Raw genomic sequence first — 18,859 nt, forward strand, 5'->3', positions numbered from 1 at the left:
TAAATAAGTAGGGATAAGCCTCCTCCTAGCCTAGGGCCTACCTATCAGCATAGCAGGAACTGACCTGGATGCCAGACAATTCATTAAAATCAAAACATAAATAAGAGTTTTGGAGAGAGCCCTCATTTTTATTGTTTAGTTACAGGGCCAGATTATTCTACTACTCATTATTTCTAACAATATATAAAGACATTTTATTCTTGATGAAAATGTGTTTAAAGGAGCTCATGGATTACTCTAAGTATGCTTCTGGTATTAAGTTTAACTGCTTACTGAGAATTACAGCTAGTTCTAGTGGCTAATCATAATACTCGTTAATTCTCATTTGCTTTCTTACATATCTGAGCCTATGATACAGTTGATATAAATATGACATTTAAAGTCATTGGTGAATATCAAAATAAAAGCATGAGCAGGAGTTCCCATCGTGGCGCAGCGGAAACAAATCCGACTAGGAACCATGAGGTTGCAGGTTCGATCCCTTGCTCAGCGTTAAGGATCTGGCATTGCCATGAGCTGTGGTGTAGGTCAAAGATCGGATCTGGTGTTGCTGTGGCTGTTTCCTAGGCCAGCAGCAACAGCTCCGATTAGACCCCTAGCCTGGGAACCTCCATATGCCGCCGCCAGTGGTTGCAAAGCAAATAATAATAATAATAATAAAATAAATAAATAAAAGCGTGAGCATAAAGTAATACATATGTATAATACTATATGAATATATCTATACCTATATATTTAAATACTTGCACTTTGGTATTGGCATAATTTTTAACAAACTTCAACAGTGGCGAAGAATACACTATGAAACAGTGTTAGCTATTTATTACAAGTTGTTAAAAAATTACATTTTTGTTCCAGACTCTATGGGCTATGCAGTTCACAATAGAAGGTGACCAGCCACATATACTTATTGAGCACTTGAAACATGGATAGCGGGAATTGAGATGTGATTTACCTGTAAAATTCACAGGATGAACAAAAAGATGTAAATTATCTCATTAATATTTTACATTGATTACATGTGCAACTGACTATTTTGAATATACCATGTTACATAAAACATTATTAAAATTAATTTTTCTGGTTCCTTTTCACTTTTCGAAACTGGAAGGTTTTATATTGCATACACAATTCATATCATATTTCTGTTGAACAGCATGGATTTACAGTATAAATAAATGCAATTTCCTCCCATTAATGAAGCACAGGCCCATGGATTGCACACACTGCTGGGTGCTGAATATGAGTAAAAGCAGACAGTCTTGGCTTTAGATATTCTGCCCAGCGCATTCAAGAATTCTCAAACAGGGAGTTCCCATCGTGGCTCAGCGGAAACGAATCTGACTAATCCATGAGGATGCAGATTTGATCCGTGGCCTCACTCAGTGGGTTAAGGATCTGGAATTGCTGTGAGCTGAAGTAGGTGGCAGCCATGGCTTGGATTCTGTGTTGCTGTGGCTGTGGCTACAGCTCCAATTCAACCCCTAGCCTGGGAACTTCCATATGCCTCTGGAGCAGCCCTAAAAAGACAAAAAAAAAAAAAAAAAAAAGAAAGAAAGAAAGAAAGAAAGAAAAAGCTCAAACAGCGGCTTAGAACCTCAATCATAAAGGTGACCTATGCTATTTAACTCCAAGAAAACCACAAAGACTCTAAAAAGTCTGTATATTTACCCGAATGATCTTTGATAACACACATACACACCTATGCCCAAAGATCCCTAAGAGTTTTTCAGAAAAAAAAAACAACTTCACTGCATAGGAGATTGGGAGTACCCTTGGTTATTAGACAGGTAAGAAGATGGTCCGAAACACTTTAAGGAACTAAGGTGCTTAACGAGATGAGACCTCTGAAACAATATTCAAACAGAAAGTCAGCCGGAAACTGCCCTGGCTTATGTTTGCTGGCCCTGCATTGAGCTGTATTGTAGGCAAACGTCATCTCAGAACTCTTACCCTAATTTCCTTTTGTGGCATCTTTTCCTTTCTAGCTCTTTTCCCTGTTTCGAAATCCCAGTGCCTTTCTAGTCCCTGTCTCTTTTATCTGCCTCTTTCTACAGGAAGGAAAATAACCTTTTGTTGGTGTAAAGAAGGTGGAAGTGTGGGCTGACAGGTGCATGCGGTTTGCAGAAACCCTCCAGGTGACTTTGGGATCCCTCTGCTCCATTGCGGTTGAGACCCACTGCCCTGAGGCTACAGATGAATGTGGCATCTTACAGGAATATTTGCATTTTAAAGAGTATCACAGGTTTTATGACTAAAAAAAAAAAAAAAGATACATAGCAGGATATATAGCCCTAAAAAAAAAAGTTTTATTGCATTTTGGAGTGAAATGATACATATGAAAGTAAAATTATACATTTGTTCTGATCAGATGTAGCCTTTCAGAATTCTTTCTGTTCCCCCTCATACTTTTTTTTAATACACTTATACAGTTTCTTTTTCTTTTTTTTGTCTTTTTGCTATTTCTTGGGCCGCTCCCGTGGCATATGGAGGTTCCCAGGCTAGGGGTCAAATCAGAGCTGTAGCCACTGGCCTACGCCAGAGCCACAGCAACGCGGGATCCGAGCCACGTCTGCAACCTACACCACAGCTCACGGCAACGCCGGATCGTTAACCCACTGAGCAAGGGCAGGGACCGAACCCGCAACCTCATGGTTCCTAGTCGGATTGTTAGCAACTGCGCCACAACGGGAACTCCCAGTTTCTTTTTCTTTTTTCTTTTTTCGTTTCTTGGTCTTTTCTAGGGCCTCACCCGCGACATACGGAGGTTCCCAGGCTAGGGGTTGAGTCCGAGCTGTAGCTGCCAGTCTACCCGAGAGCCACAGCAACTCCAGCTCCTAGCCGTGTCTTTGACCTACACCACAGCTCATGGTAACGCCGGATCCTTAACCCAATGAATGAGGCCAGGGATGGAACCTGCAACCTCATGGTTCCTGTTCGGATTTGTTAACCACTGAGCCACGACGGGAACTCCCACTTATACAGTTTCTTATAGCTCAGATTATTACTTCCATTGCTTTTTTTTTCTCATTTTTTTGGGGCTGCTCTTTGACATTAAGTTCTTGGGCCAGGGATCAGATCTGAGCCATAGTTGTGACCTATGCTGCTGGATCCTTTAGCCCACTGTGCAGGGTGGGGTATCAAACCTGCGTCCTGGTGCTGCAGAGACACTGCCTTTTCTGTTGTGTCACAGGGGGAACTCCTCTAGCTGCTTTTTGAAAGTGATTCAAACTTATATTGTTTTTGCTATTCATATATTTCAATAAATATAATTGCAAACGCTAAGTACTGCATTTCTACAGAAGTGCATTCATATATTCTATTTTTAACCTGGAAATTATTTTCTTTCAAACAGTATAAATTCGAAGTTCTACCCTCAAGAGACAATTCTCCAGCCTACACCTGCTGATACACCTCCTGCATGTCCTGCAAGGTTTAAGGGTCCCTCACTTAAGGCAGGACGATGGTCAAGCCTGTATGATTTTTGTCTCCAGCTGTGGTATAACCAGGATTTCAGAAACCATGCTTTATACATTAGTGAAGCTGCTTTCAAAAGGTAGTGGGTCTTGGGCATCTACCCGGACAAAACTCTACTTAAAAGAGACACATGCACCCGCATGTTCATTGCAGCACTATTCACAATAGCCAGGACATGGAAACAATCCAAATGTCCATCGACAGATGATTGGATTCAGAAGATGTGGTATATATACACAATGGAATACTACTCAGCCATAAAAAAGGATGACATCATGCCATTTGCAGCAACATGGATGGAACTAGAGAATCTCATCCTGAGTGAAATGAGTCAGAAAGACAAAGACAAATACCATATGATATCACTTATAACTGGAATCTAATATCCAGCACAAATGAACATCTCCTCAGAAAAGAAAATCATGGACTTGGAGAAGAGACTTGTGGCTGCCTGATGGGAGGGGGAGGGAGTGGGAGGGATCGGAAGCTTGGGCTTATCAGACCCAACTTAGAATAGATTTACAAGGAGATCCTGCTGAATAGCATTGAGAACTTTGTCTAGATACTCATGTTGCAACAGAAGAAAGGGTGGGGGAAAAATGTAATTGTAATGTATACATGTAAGGATAACCTGACCCTCTTGCTGTACAGTGGGAGAATAAAAAAATTATAAAAAAAAAAAAAGGTAGTGGGAACAGTGTAGGTGTTTTTACAGTTGTTCATGTGAACTCCGGGCACTCCTGAGCTCTTCTCTTCTTAATCCCCTCAATCTCAACTTTACACTCTACCAAAAAACAAAGCAAACAAGCAACAACCAAAAAACCAAATGATCAGAATATGAGTGGTATGGTGGGCAGAATAATGAGTCCCAAAGATATCTATGTCCTCTGCTGAAGAACCTGTGAATATTTGGGTTACATGGCAAAGGGGAATTAAGGTTATAGATCAAATTAAGGTTGCTAATCATCTGACTTTAAATTAGGCAAATTATCCTGGATTATTTAGATGGGCCCAATATAATCAGAAGGGTCTTTAAACTCGAATGAAGGAGGCAGAAGTGAGTCTGACAAAGACATGTGACAGTGGAAACAGGGTCAGAAAGATGCCGTTGTGTGGACTGTGATGATGGAGAAGAGGGGACAAGGGCTCAGGAATGTGGTTAGCCTCTCAAAGCTGCAAAAGGCAAGAAAACGGGTTCTCTCCTAGAGAATTCTAGACCCTCCAGAAAGGAATGTAGCTGTGCCAACATCTTGAGTTTAACCCAGTGAAACCTGTGCCAGTTCTTTGAATCACAGAACTGTAAGGCAATAAATCTGTTGTTGGTTGTTTTTATAATTTGTTTACAATAGCCATAAAAAAACTAGCACAGGGATTTGTGGGGGTTTTTGTCTGTGTGTGTGTGCTTTTAGTGCTGTACCCATGCATGTGGAAGTTCCTAGGCTAGGGATCGAATCGGAGGTATAGCTGCTGGCCACAGCCACAGCAGTGCAGGATATGAGCCATGTCTGCAACCTACACCACAGCTCATAGCAATGCCAGACCCTTAACCCACTGAGCGAGGCCAAGGATCGAGCTGGTATCCTCAAGGAACCTAGTCAGGTTCATTAACTGCTGAGCCATGAAGGGAACTCCCAGATTTGTGGGGTTTTTTTTATAATCAAAGATAATTCTTTTAACCAAGTCTGTATAAAATCAGAATTTTTTTTTTTTTTTTTTGTCTTTTGTCCTTTTAGGGCCGTACCCGAGGCATATGAAGGTTTACAGGCTAGGGGTCTAATCGGAGCTGTTGTTGCCGACCTAAGTCACAGCCACAGCAACGTCAGATCTGAGCCGAGTCTGCAAACTACACCACAGCTCATGGCAATGCCAGATACTTAACCCACTGATCGAGGCCAGGGATCAAACCTGCAACCTCATGGTTCCTAGTCAGATTTGTTTCCGCTTCGCCACGATGGGAACTGCAAATCAGAATTTTTTCATCATTCTCACCACTGATTTTTTTTTTTTGTCTTTTTAGGGCCACACCCACACAGCACATGCAGGTTCCCAGGCTGGGGGTCCAATCAGAGCTGCAGCCACTGGCCTACACCACAGCCAGAGCAAGGACAGATCTGAGAAGAGTCTGCATCCTATAACACTGCTCAAGGTAATGCTGGATCCTTAACCCACTGATCGAGGCCAGGGATTGAACCTGCAACCTCATGGTTCCTAGTCAGATTCGTTAACCACTGCGCCACGACGGGAACTCCCGGTTTATCTATCTTAAATTATGCTGCATCCAATTGTACTGCTCCTGATGAACTACAATTTGCTTATTTTTTGGACTTTATTAGATCAATTTTAAGTTTATAGCAAAATTGAGAGTAAGATACAGAGATTTCTCATATACACCCTCCCCTCACATTCGGTTTTTTTAAAGCCCTAAAGACAGACATTTATTTTTAATACTAATTTCTTTTAATACCAACTTCAGATTTGTTTCCCTAAATAGTGTTGCTTTAAATGAAGGTTTATATTACTAATTTCTGTAAATCCATTTGCTATTGCATACAACATAGTTCCTTTTTTTTTTAAGCAACTGCTTCATTTAATCCTCAGAGATTTTTTTTTCTCTCTCCATCCTAATAGTAAATCTCCAGATGAACTTTCTTTTTTTTTTTTATTTTATTTTAATTTTTTTTGTCTTTTTGTCTTTTTTTTGTTGTTGTTGTTATTGTTGCTATTCTTGGCCGCTCCCGGCATATGGAGTCCAGGCTAGGGTCGAATCAGAGCTGTAGCCACCGGCTACGCCAGAGCCACAGCAATGTGGGATCCGGCCGCGTCTGCAACCTACACCACAGCTCACGCAACGCCGGATCGTTAACCACTGAGCAAGGCAGGACCGAACCGCAACCTCATGTTCCTAGTCGATTCGTTAACCACTGCGCCACGACGGACCCCAGATGAACTTTCAATATACTCGTAGTACAGCTGCAGAAGTGAGGAGCGGCATCCCCTGGAGGTGAAGGGGGTTAGAAATCCACCTCCCAGAAGACTTCCTTGTGTTCTTCAGATTATTTCTCCCTGTAATAAGGACAATTGTGATAAAATGAATGGAATGCTTTGTTACAGGTGGACTTGTTATGTCCTCGCAGCCACCGCCTAAACAATACCTGAAAATGGGACAGCTGTGAGATTAAGTAAAGACATAACATATAAAGTGCAAGAACAACAAAAACAAAAACAACTCAGGGCATTTTGAGATGACTAGGTCAGCGTTAGCAAGGAGCAAAGTAGTTAACATCAATTTTATTTACTTAGCACGATATTAGTATTGTTTCATTGTTTTAAAAAATTCCCAACTTTTATCCATAAAGGTAGAGGTATATAACAATTTACGTGGTTTTCGGCAAAAGTCAAGGAAGCCTTAGAAGCAGAGAAAGCATTGACAGCCCCGGGTCTCGATGTCACAGCGGCGGCGTGCCCGTGTGACTGCGTGCGCGCGCGACGGGCGGGGCGGAGGCGGGCACGCGCGGGCGCACGGGGCGGGGCGGAGGGGAGGCCGGCGGGCACGCGCGCGAGGCTGTCCGGTCGGCAGGGGGCGCTGCGCACCCACGCGGCGCTCTGCCTGCCCCCGGTGCTGTCCGCGGCGGTTCGATTGGAGCAGCCGCCGAAGAGCTCTTGGCGCCATTTTGAAGCGGAGAGGAGGAGGAACGGCGGGGCTGGCTGCGGAAGGGGAGGGGGGGAGGAGGCGATTGGATGCGGCGGCGGCGGCGGATCCCGGAGAGCAGCGGAGTGAGAGGAGTAACGAGTCGGGCACCCGGAGGTAGGAAACAATTCAGTTAACGGGAAGAAAATGTCTCTTCTCTCTGGTCGCCGCGCTCCATTTTTCAGCGCCCGCCACCGCGGCTGTGTCTGTGGCGGGGCTCAAGCGCCGCCCGCCTGCCAGCCGAGACTCGCTTCCAGGCATCGGGGGCTGCAGCCGCCGGCTGCCTGGCGGCGGCGGGGCCGGGAGGAGTGGGGCGCGGGCCGGGGGCGTGGGCCCGGCTGTGCGGTGGGGGGTGGGGAGGGCCCCTCGGCCGCCGTGTTCCCTCCACGCCGTGGGCTCAGCCGCAGCCTCTGGAAATTAAACTTGCCGCCCTGGCCCGACCGGGGCGCCCGCGGCGACGGAGGCGGCGGGCCGCGGGCGGTGACCTTGCGCGCGCCGGGGGTCCGCGCCCGCTGCCGGGCTGCCCGGCCGCCCCGCAGCCCGCGCCCCGCCGCCGCCCCTCCCCCCCGCGCCCGGCCGGCCGGCGGCTGTTTCCCGGGCGGCAGGCGGGCGGCGCGGCGCTCCTGTTGAATCCTCCCGCGGGCGGGTTTTCCCCCTTCCGGGCGAGGGGCGGGGAGCGCGGGTCCCGGCTGACCCCGGGGCGGTTTGCGGGCCTCGGCCCTTCCGCCCCCGCGGCCGGGTCCCCCGCGCCGGGCCCGCTCCGCGCAGCCTCTGCTCCGGGCGACGACAAGGGCCGATAGAGTGACATTTTTATACGGTTACTTGCCAGTCGCCAGAGATAAAGCGCGCTCACCGCGCCTCTTGGAGCTGGTGCTGGGGGCACCCGAGGACCTAGTTGGGGAAGAGTCCAGACGGGCTGGAGTGGCTCCTCCCTGGCGACCACTGAGTCCTAGCTTTCCTTTAGGAAGCCTCGGAATTGGAACGACAGTGCAAACGGTGTCTGGTTGACGTTTTTTTGAGTCTGTTATCTTACTGACACCTGAAAAGTTTCTGGTCGGGAGAAAAAGCTTGTTTGTGGTTCTGTGCTGCTTTGCCTCTTGGTACATGCGCTGAAGCCGCGACACGCTAAGCCCTGGTACAGTTATTCGAGGGAATGACTCCGAACCCAGAAACGTAGCACCTCCGCTTCAGAACTGCCGCTTCCTCCGTTCCTCCGCGGCCCGTGCAAACTCGGGATAGGGTTGGAAAGAGCGTTTTGGGCATCCTAATCAACTCCAAAAGAGAACCCTTTATTTGACTTTGAAAAACGTACTTCGAACGCTCTTATACTTTTATTATGAAATGATGGCTGGACGGTACTGTCCTGAACGACCCTACCAACCCTGTTTATTAAACCATTTCGGAAATTTTGGATATAGCCTTTGATTTCGAAGGTTTAGTCTGTGGTCTTGAGTGATTTGGGGGTCACCGGCTGTCTTCCTAATAATCATTAAGAATCCAAGTTTATTTATGTATATAAGAGGCGAGCTGTACATGAGTCATAATTATTTAAAACTTGAATGGCAAAACCCCCCCACAAAAACCCAAAACCTCGATGGCAGTATGTATAATCATTGTTCTCAGCATATGTATGTGAAGTCCCAAGATAGAGTATTTTCTGTTCTAACTTATACAGTAGTCAAGTAAAATAGTTAAAAACACAAAAATGGTATTAAGCAAAATAAGGGTTAGAAAAGACACTTATCTATGCACTGCATATGTCAGAAATGTTAGCATTTTTAGGAACCGTAAAATGAGCATTCTTATGGTGTATGCAGGTCAGTTTGTGGAACAGTTAATTTTGTATCACTGAGTAGTAGCAGAAAACCTAATTAAAATTTGTAGTGGTGAATATATAGGTGAAAGTTTCAACATGAAACTTCTTATGTTAAGATAGATTTATTTTGAAAAACTTAGGTGTAAAAAAATTAAGTCAGAACATTATTCTTTCAAAATGAATTTACAAGTGTATATAGAAAAGGTGCGTTTTAGACATTCTTTGATTACTGAAGTAGTTATTTATTTTTGCCTTTTTGATGGTTTAAAAAAATCTCTGGGTTTTACTTGAAGGTGTATTTTAAATGACATGGTAGTGTTTGTATTGACTTTTTTTTTTTGCCTTGAAGAATTTTTGTGCTCTTTCTTATTTTTCTTTTGTTGAGGTTGATTATCCATGCATTAACTTTGTTTTTACAGAAGCTTTTTATTAAATTAATTTTTTTAAACCATTCCCACCCCTACAGTAGCTTTTTACTCTTCTTGTCACTTTCATTCTTGTATGCTTATGCTTTCTTTTCCATCACTTTCCCCAAGAATTAGAGGAGATAAAGTGATGATAGTGATTCTTGTTGTCATGGGATGTTGTACTAGCTTATTTGATAAGTAGTTGTACTGAGTTGGATTTTGGATAACATTTTTAAGTTTAAAGTTGTTTTGAAACTTTAACAGTCACAAAGAGTTATGTTTTGAGGACTAGGCTTTATCAATAATTGGTTAGGCCTAAAATAAAGCAATACTCTATATTAGGGCTTGCTCTGGTGAAAAGTAAATGGTAACCAAAACTTTGTGTCAGGGGGAATATTTTGGAAGATTGTATTCTTTCTGCTTCTCCCTCTTTGAGTAGTAGGATTGTCCTGTGGCTTCCTTAGTGCTACTTTTTCATCATGTGTGCCTAGAACCTACAGGAGAGCTTACAGTGATTTGGTTTTGATGACAAGTACTGTATATATACTCAAAAGAGTAGATTTGTGTTTCCTTTGTTAGTGTTAGGGAGCTATAAGGAAACATAGATGATTTCCACCTCACTTATCATATGCATGAGACATTAGTTCAGATTATAATTTGAATGGTTTAGCCAAAGTCACAGTTATATCCTTATGGTGGAATTGGGGTAGTCCTTAGATCTCCTGGAGGCTTAGAAGCATCCACATGGTCTGTATTGTTTTATTCAGGATTTAAGCAATATTTAAAATTATTGCCAGATAGCATCTTATTTTCTATCCCCTCCTCCCTTTTTCATTCATTCAACCAAGAAATAGAGTTTCGAGGTTAACACAGAGTCTGGTTGATAACGTCTATCCAGGATTCAGTCCACTTAAATTATCTCAGAAGATAACCTCTTTCTTGTCTGTCTCCTGGAGCCGCTTGATCTTTCATTGGGTAAAAATACTTGACAAGGCATTTATTTATTCTTTGTTACACTTTTAAGCCAGGGTAGTTTGGAAGTTAGTATTGAACTTTATTTTGTTATAAGATGTATATGTCTGTGCATGTGTGAGGTTTGGTTTTTTTTTTTTTTTTTTTGTCTTTTCTAGGGCCGCTCCCACAGCATATGGAGGTTCCCAGGCTAGGGGTCTAATTGGAGCTGTAGCCACCGGCCTACACCACAGCCACCGCAACTCGGGATCCGAGCCGCATCTGCAGCTCACACCACAGCTCACGGAAACTGAGCAAGGCCAGGCACTGAACCTGCAACCTCATGGTTTCTAGTCGGATTCGTTAACCACTGCGCCACAATGGGAACTCCTTTTTTTTTTTTAACTTTTAAACTTTTAAACTCAATTTACTATGCAAGTCATTTGTCACTTCCAATTACAGTAGGTGCTTGGGGAAATTGTATTTGATATGAATATTCCTGTTTGGGAATGTTGAAAATTCCAAAAATACTTAGTTTAAAAAGAAATCCAGTAATTTCTCTGAGAACATATTTACTTTTTAAGCTTATTTAAGAAGCTGCCAGGTGATTTGAAATTCTCACTTCTTGCAGTGGAGAGGTCAGTTCTTCTTTACACTATACTGTTATGAACTGCCTGTTGATAACCATTTTCCCCAATACTTGAAAATGGTTTTATAACCTTTTCTTACTAAGCCAAAATTAAGGGTAAGTTTGCTGCTTTGAAACTGTAATCGTTTAAGTTGGTGGGGGTGATCATGCTCAGTGAGAAACTCATGAAGATTAAACTAAGGTGAGTAAAATTTAGTTATTTGAAGTAAATCTAAAGCTCTTCTGAGATAATTATAATATCTGCAATAGTTACTGAACTCTAATGATTAGACATCAGTACTGAGCAATAATTAGAAATACTTGGTTTAGCTGTGCAAAACTTGTAAGGCAGCTAAGTGGAGTGGAGGAAAGACTGATGAGGCATCTTTAAAAGATCCATGATCTGGAAGTACTCCATTCATTGGCTTACTCCCCTCGACAGAGAATGTTCTGACCTGATTCAGTTAAAATGAACAAATATTAGGCTTCATATATGTATTGTACCAGGAATGATGGGATAAACAGAGCTGAGACCCTGTCCTGTAGGAGTTAGAGTTGTGGTTGGCCACCTGCATCAAGGTGATGAGAGCTGAGAAAAACGGGAGTGGAATCCCTGCTGTTCAGTGATTCTAGAAGGGACAGGCTTTCCTCTTCAGTGATGGTTGAGGTTGCACTTCTTTATGTGGGAGAGCAAAGAAAGGGGCATTATAGCCACAGGCATTGTCTCTCTCTAGGAGAGAATGCTTAGGGGGCCCAAAAAGGAAACTAAAGTTTGTGGTTCCCTGGGCATAGTAGGGATTGTTTTTCATCTCAGAGGTGGTTTTAGAGAAGTAAGTGAAGAGATTTTAAAGAGTAGTCACAGATCCATGTCCAAAATGTATTTGCAAAATAGATCCACAGCTCCTTTTAGTGGCTCAGCGGTAGTGAACCCGACTAGCATCCATGATGATGAGGATTCGATCCCTGGCCTCTATCAGTGGGTTAAGGATCCTGTGTTGCCATGGCTGTGGTGTAGGTCGGCAGCTACAGCTCCAATTCGACCCCTAGCCTGGGAACTTCCATATGCCGTGGGTGTGGCCCTAAAAAGACAAAACAAAAGCAAAAACCCCTGAAATGAAAAAAACCCAAAATATATCCCTTGGTAGTTGAAGTTCAGTCAGGCAGTTTCAGTTAGCATTCAGATAATTAGGATGGGAGTTGGGGGTGTTTGTGAGAGTTGGTGGTAAGAGTAGTTCTTAAGGTTTTGGGAAATAGAGTACTTAAAAGAATTGTGTATTTTAAGTTAAAAGTTATACATGTAGGAGTTCCTGTCGTGGCTCAGTGGTTAACGAATCGACTAGGAACCATGAGGTTGCGGGTTCAGTCCCTGGCCTTGCTCAGTGGGTTAAGGATCCGGCGTTGCCATGAGCTGTGGTGTGGGTTGCAGACGTGGCTCGAATCCCGAGTTGCTGTGTCTCTGGTGTAGGCCGGTGGCTACAGCTCCAATTCGACCCCTAGCTTGGGAACCTCCATATGCTGCTGAAGCAGCCCAAGAAATGGCAAAAAGCCAAAAAGCAAAACAAAACAATAACAACAAAAAGTTACACATGTATGTAATAAGAAAATTCTTAAGGTCCGGAAAAGTAAAACTACTTTTCCTCTTTCCCCCTAAGAGGAAATCCACTGTTAACAGTTTTTAGACAGTTTACTTTTCAAAAAATTTATACAAATAGTATTTTACTTTACTGCTTTTGCTGGTATTAAAAACTATATTGTTTACTTTTTTCTATAGTTAATGTCATATAGCTCTTTACATATTGGCACATATATATCAACGTAATTTAAAAAATGATCAGAGTACTATATGAAAGTATCATAATTTATTCTGACTCTTTTTGAGTGGTATTTAGCTTGTAACAATTTACACAAACCTACAGTATGTGAGTATGCCTGTTACATATTCACCAGTATTTAACTTTATTAAACTTTGTGCCTTTTGCTGACTTGATATGTGGAGTTCGTATCTTGTTTTGGCTTTGCATTTTGTTGATTATGAGGAGGGTAGAATTTTTAATATGCTTATTTGGCAGAGATTATTTGAAACACATACTTTAGAGTGAGTAGGTTAATTTATTTACATTTACCAATCTAAAATGTTCTGGAACTTTTCGAAAGGAATAAGGTTTCAGAGCCCTTGGCACCTAGAGAAGGAGCAGTACTCTGAATGGAGAGGCTATAGTGCTAGGCTTTGAATCACAACCAAGAGTTAATGTGAGGCTACTGAAAGCCCTTAACTTGGTCTTAACAGAAGATTATATAAAGGTAGGAGGGGAGATTTGAGAGTCAGCAAATAAATTTTATATAGGGTCAGCTCTGTCTCTAACTGTCTGCTCTCCCCCACCCCAATTGTCATTTTATTTTTACTGTCATTTGATGTGCTCCTCTTCCCTGGTGGGGGTGGCAGCCTTGACTTTGGTATTTCAGTTCCTCCAGAGATGAGGGACTCTTCGGTTTTCTTATAAGGGAAACTGATTTTTCCTTCACACCAAAGGGAGTTCCTATTTCTACCATCCTTTAGATCTATTTTCTGATCTTTAGTAGTACCTCTTTATAGTTGATAATCTGTTAGGGTCAGAGGCCTTACATGCTGAACTGTACAGAAGCCTGGGATGTTGGTATGACTACACGGGCTTTGTTCCTATTTAATCCCTACAGGCTGCCCCGACCCCACCACCGTCAGCGTCACTTTTTTTTTTTTGGGGCTTTTTAGGGCCCCACCTGCAGCATATGGAAGTTCCCAGGTTAGGTGTCTAATTGGAGCCATAGCCATCAACTTTTGCCTCAGCCATAGCAGCACCAGATCCGAGCCACATCTGCAATCTACATCACAGTTCACGGCAACGGCAATGCCAGATCCTTAACCCACTGAGCAAGACCAGGGATCGAATCCAAATCCTTATGATTCCTAGTCGAGTTCATTACTGTGAGCCACAACGGGAAATCCTTTTTTTTTTTTTTTTTCTTTTTTTTTTATTGATAAGGTTTTTCTTAGTAGGCTTTGGATGCAATTGGTTTAAAAGGCTCTTATCTTGTTACACCCCTCCTCCACCACCATAGTTACCATGTAGAGGTGAAGTTAATTAATGAGCTTGACTCTGGTGATCTTTTCACAATGCATATTTATATATATAGACATCAAGCTATATACTTTATATATTTTAAATATCTACATTTATATCTTAAAGCTATCTCGGTAAAGCTTGTTGAAAAAAAAATTGTCTGTCTCCAGTTATTATATACACCATTTAACATCAAATGGATGGCCCTTTTTCGTGTTTACCCTTAGTCTAGGCCAGCCCTTAGTCTCAAATAGGGCTGATTTTGAACACCCCTTCCCTCCCAGCTTCTCCCCACAAGACGTCTGGCAGTGTCTCGAACATTTTGGTTGTCAGGACTGGATGGCGGTAGGGGAAGAGTGGTACTACTGATATTTAGTAGTAACAGAGGGATACGCAACATCCCTGAGTAGAGGCCAGAGGTTGCTGAACAGCCTACAGTGTGAAGGGCAGCCCTCCACAACAACAGCAAGAAAATTAGCTTAAAATGTCTCTGTTGCCAAGAAACCTAAAATGTCACTTTTGTCAAGAAACCCTGGTTTCGGCAGGACTAGTCCAGGAAGCCTGCTGTTAGCTCCAGCCCAGCTGAATTAGGCCTACTCACCAACTTTGATGATAGCAATCAAGGGTAGTAATGTTTCAGTAGTCTTACGCTCAAAGTGGACAACTTTGAAATTAAGCTCTTGAGTATTGTTTTCTCCTTCCTCTCTCTCTTTGGTCCCTTTCTTTTAAGCTTTTTACTTTCCTTTTCCTCTGCCTTTATGGTATAACGTAATTAGGTCAAGGCTTTGTAGTTCTAGTTAGAGTTTGGAAGGTCATTAACATGGAAGAATTGAAGAGCAGCAGGAGCATATTTAGGCATTTGATATGATGCTTGATGAGTGAAGTCCCTTGCTAAGGAAAGCAGAAGAGCGTAGTGGTTAAGCACATGGGCATGGAGTTAAGACTGCTTGGGTTCCCGACATGGCGTAGCGGAAACAAATCTGATTAGGAACCATGAAGTTGCGGGTTTGATCCCAGGCTTCACTCCGTTGGTTAAGGATCTGCTGTTGCCGTGAGCTGTGGTGTAGGTCACAGACGTGGCTTGGATCTGGCATCACTGTGGCTCTGGAAAAAAAAAAAAGACTGCTTGGCTTTTATCCTGCCTCCATCGTTAGGTAGCTGTGTCACTGAACAAATTGGGTTAAGGATCCCAATTACCAAATCTTGCCTTAGTTTCTTAATCTGATGAAGTGGGGATGATGCTCATTTTTAAAGCAGCTTTGCTGAGATTAATTTGCGTACCATACCCATTGAAAGTGCACAATTCATTGTTTTCTGGTACATTCACAGTTTGTGTGCAGCTATCACTACAATCTGATCTTAGAATTTTTTGTTTTTTGTCTTTTATCTTTTGAAGGCCGCACCTGTGGCATATGGAGGTTCCCAGGCTAGGGGTCTAATCAGAGCTGTTGTTGCTGGCTACGCTAGAGCCACGGCAATGCCAGATCTGAGCCGCGTCTGTGACCTACACCACAGCTCACAGCAACGCCAGATCCTTAACCCACTGAGCAAAGCCAGGGATCGAACCCGTCACCTCATGGTTCCTAGTTGGATTCTTTAACCACTGAGTCAGGACAGGAACTCCTAGCTGTCACTTCTAATCACACCTTATCTGATTAGTTTTTGGTATAAGCCAGGCTAAATGCCTAACCTGGTGCCAAATATGTAAGTACTGAATAAAAAGCTATAACAACTGTGGGCAGGGAGAAAATTTGTGGCAAGTCCACTCACATCACTTTATTTTTTATACTTTTTTTTTTTTTTTTTTTTTGTCTTTTTTGTCTTTTCTAGCACTGCACCCACGGCACATGGAGGTTCCCAGGTTAGGGATCCAATTGGAGCTGTAGGCACCTGCCTATGCTAGAACCACAGCAATGTGAGATCCGAGCCTTGTCTGCAACCCACACCACAGCTCACAGCAATGCCGGATCGCCAAACCATTGAGCTACGCCAGGGATCAAACTTGTGATCTCATGGTTCCTAGTCAGATTCGTTAACCACTGAGCCATGATGGGAACTCCTATTTTTTTATAAATTTTTAAATTTTTGACTATGTCTGCAGCACGTGGAAGCTCTGAGGCCCAGGATCGAACCTGCACTAAAGCAGCAGCCCAAGCCACAGCAGTGACAATACCAAATCCTTAACCTGTTGTGCCACCAGAGAACTCCCATATCACTTTATAGAGAAGGCAAAGAGGGATAATTGTTTGTTGAATGGATTTCTTCATGCTGTGCTAGGCAAGGAAATTGTCCTTAGAGATATGAAGATGAAAGAAGTTCTTTCATTTAAGAGATAAATATTCAAGTAGGAAGAAGGAGACTTGTAATATTGAAGTTATAATTATAAAATATATAAAACAAGAGAGAATAAAGTGCTTTCAGGAGGGCATAAACAAAAATATTTGAAATTGGAAATTTGATAAAGGAAGTTGATTATGTTAAGCTAAGAATACAAGAACCATGAAAAACTTCTTGAAGGAGGGACCATTTTGGCCAAGTCTTTTTTTTTTTGTTGTGTTTTTTTGCCATTTCTTGGGCCGCTCCTGCGGCTTATGGAGGTTCCCAGGCTAGGGGTCCAACCGGAGCTGTAGCTGCTGACCTATGCCAGAGCCACAGCAACACGGGATCCAAGTCGTGTCTGCAACCTACACCACAGCTCACAGCAACCCCGGATCCTTAACCCACTGAGCAAGGGCAGGGACCGAACCCGCAACCTCATGGTTCCTAGTCGGATTCGTTAACCACTGCGCCACGAAAGGAACTCCTTGTCCAAGTCTTAAGATGATAAAACATAGGACTTTGGCTTGAAGAACTCTGTACATTTTGAGTTGGTGGTAGTATCCTCATCTTTTTTTTTTTTTTTTTTTTGGTCTTTTTGCTATTTCTTTGGGCCGCTCCCACGGCATATGGAGGTTCCCAGGCTAGGGGTCGAATCGGAGCTGTAGTATCCTCATCTTTTTAAGAAATTTTTTTTTTTGCTGCCTCATGCTGCTGACAAATGGTTGCTTTTGGTCGCTATACCCCACCCTTTTTTGATGTTTCTAATCTGTTGTGAACTTGGGAAGTTATCTAAATGTAAGAAATAAATAAGCTTTGTGAGAGCCTGGTGTCTGTGAGAAAAGGGTATGATTATGTGGCCTTAAGCTGTCAGTTTGAGTTAGATGTCTTTCAGTTTTATTTTCTGGGTTAATTGGGTATATAGAATATATAATTCCTAGATAAATTAGGTTCATATAAAAATTTTTTCCCCTTCTCCAAGGCTTGTGCTGATAGCCATATCCCCAACCTTTCTTCTAAATTTACTATCTTTTTCTCATGTTCTGTTTTACGCAGCCCCTCTAGTTCATGTCCGAATCTGAGCTGCCTTCCGCTATCCTTTAATACCTGCCTTGGTTAATACAGATTTTTTTTTCTTTTTTTTTAAAGCTGAATGGCTAGATTTGTCATCAAGTCAAGCAACCTGGTGTCATTTTGACCCCTCCATGTCCTTTACTTCTCAAATCAAATGAGTTACCAAATCCTGTTGATTCTGATAGAGTGGTTTCAAAGGATTTAAAAATACAAAATGTTGTGTGCACATTAATACTTTAAAGGTAAAAAAACAGAGAACGATACACCATAAAAAGTCCCTCATCCAAACCCTTACTCAACTGCATAGTTCCCAGATTCCTATAATAGTTTACCAGAATTACTGATTTCTTATATATCATTCTGGAGATTTAAAAAATACAACCCTGTACAAATAAATTTACCCCATCATACTCCTTCTTTTACCCCAACACATGTTTTACACTAAGGTTGGAAACTTTAACTGCTTTGCCTCGCCCCCACCCCCACTTAACAGTATACCCTGGAGACCTTTCTGTATTAGTAAATAAAGTGCTAGCATGTGTACTCTTTTCTCGCAACAGCTGCTTTTCCAGCATTTTCTTTTCCTCTTCATAGGTTCTCTAAAACTCTAAGAACACTGTGCTCCTGACTCCCTGTTGTGTCAGAGTCTTTGTTTTTGGGTCTTTGCGTGTGGTATTTCTCTGCTTATAGTGGTCCATTCCTCCTGTCTTCATTATCCTTCACCTAACGAAAAGGCTTTTGTTACTAACTCTTCTTTCAGGCAATGTATGGTGCCCCTTTCTCCTTCTCAGGCATCCGTGTGTATATCTTTATAATAGAAACCCTCACATTGTGTACTGTTATTGTCTTTCCTTGCCCTGGGTTGTTATCCTCTTGAGTGCATGGACTTGTAGTTATTTTGGAACCTAGCATAGTGTGTGGCACATAGTAGATGAGAGATAATTACCAAATATTCATAAATATTGTATGTATACACTAAATATACATGTGGACAACCTAAGATCAAAGGAAAAACAATACTATGAGCTCACATTTATTTTTAAAATTTATTTTTATTTATCTTGAGATGTAAATTAAATACAGTAAGATGTTCATACCTTAGCTGTTCACTTTGAGGTGTGATGGTTATGTAGTTATACCTGTGTAACTAAAAACCACAAGATGATATAGAGCATTCTCATCACTCGGGAAAGTTTCATTCAGTTCCCTTCTCCCCCAAACACTCTGATTTCTAACAGTATAAATTATTTTGTTTAGTTTTCATACAGTGTGTACTTTTTTTGCATCCAGCTTCTTTTGCTTAACATATATTTCCAGGTGCATCTATGAGGTTGGATATGTCATAGTTTTTCTTTTTATTGCTGAGTAGTATTTCATTGGATAAAATATACCAGAGTTTATCTT

At 42.4% G+C, this 18,859-nt stretch overlaps 1 protein-coding gene across 11 annotated transcripts in view; it reads left to right on the forward strand.

Moving 5' to 3' along the window:
- PDS5B (PDS5 cohesin associated factor B) overlaps window positions 7,080-18,859 on the forward strand; it is a 208,342-nt gene continuing 196,562 nt past the window's right edge. For 6 of the 11 annotated variants that reach the window (XR_002336648.1, XR_002336649.1, XR_002336650.1 and 3 more), the window contains exon 1: window positions 7,137-7,282. The gene's annotated coding sequence lies outside the window, so the exon portion shown is untranslated. Of the gene's footprint in view, window positions 7,283-18,859 lie in introns of all 11 variants that reach the window. The other 5 variants (XM_021065562.1, XM_021065558.1, XM_021065564.1 and 2 more) reach the window with 3 other exon arrangements.

Source organism: Sus scrofa, chromosome 11, assembly GCF_000003025.6.
Source record: "Sus scrofa isolate TJ Tabasco breed Duroc chromosome 11, Sscrofa11.1, whole genome shotgun sequence".
NCBI lineage: Eukaryota > Metazoa > Chordata > Mammalia > Artiodactyla > Suidae > Sus > Sus scrofa.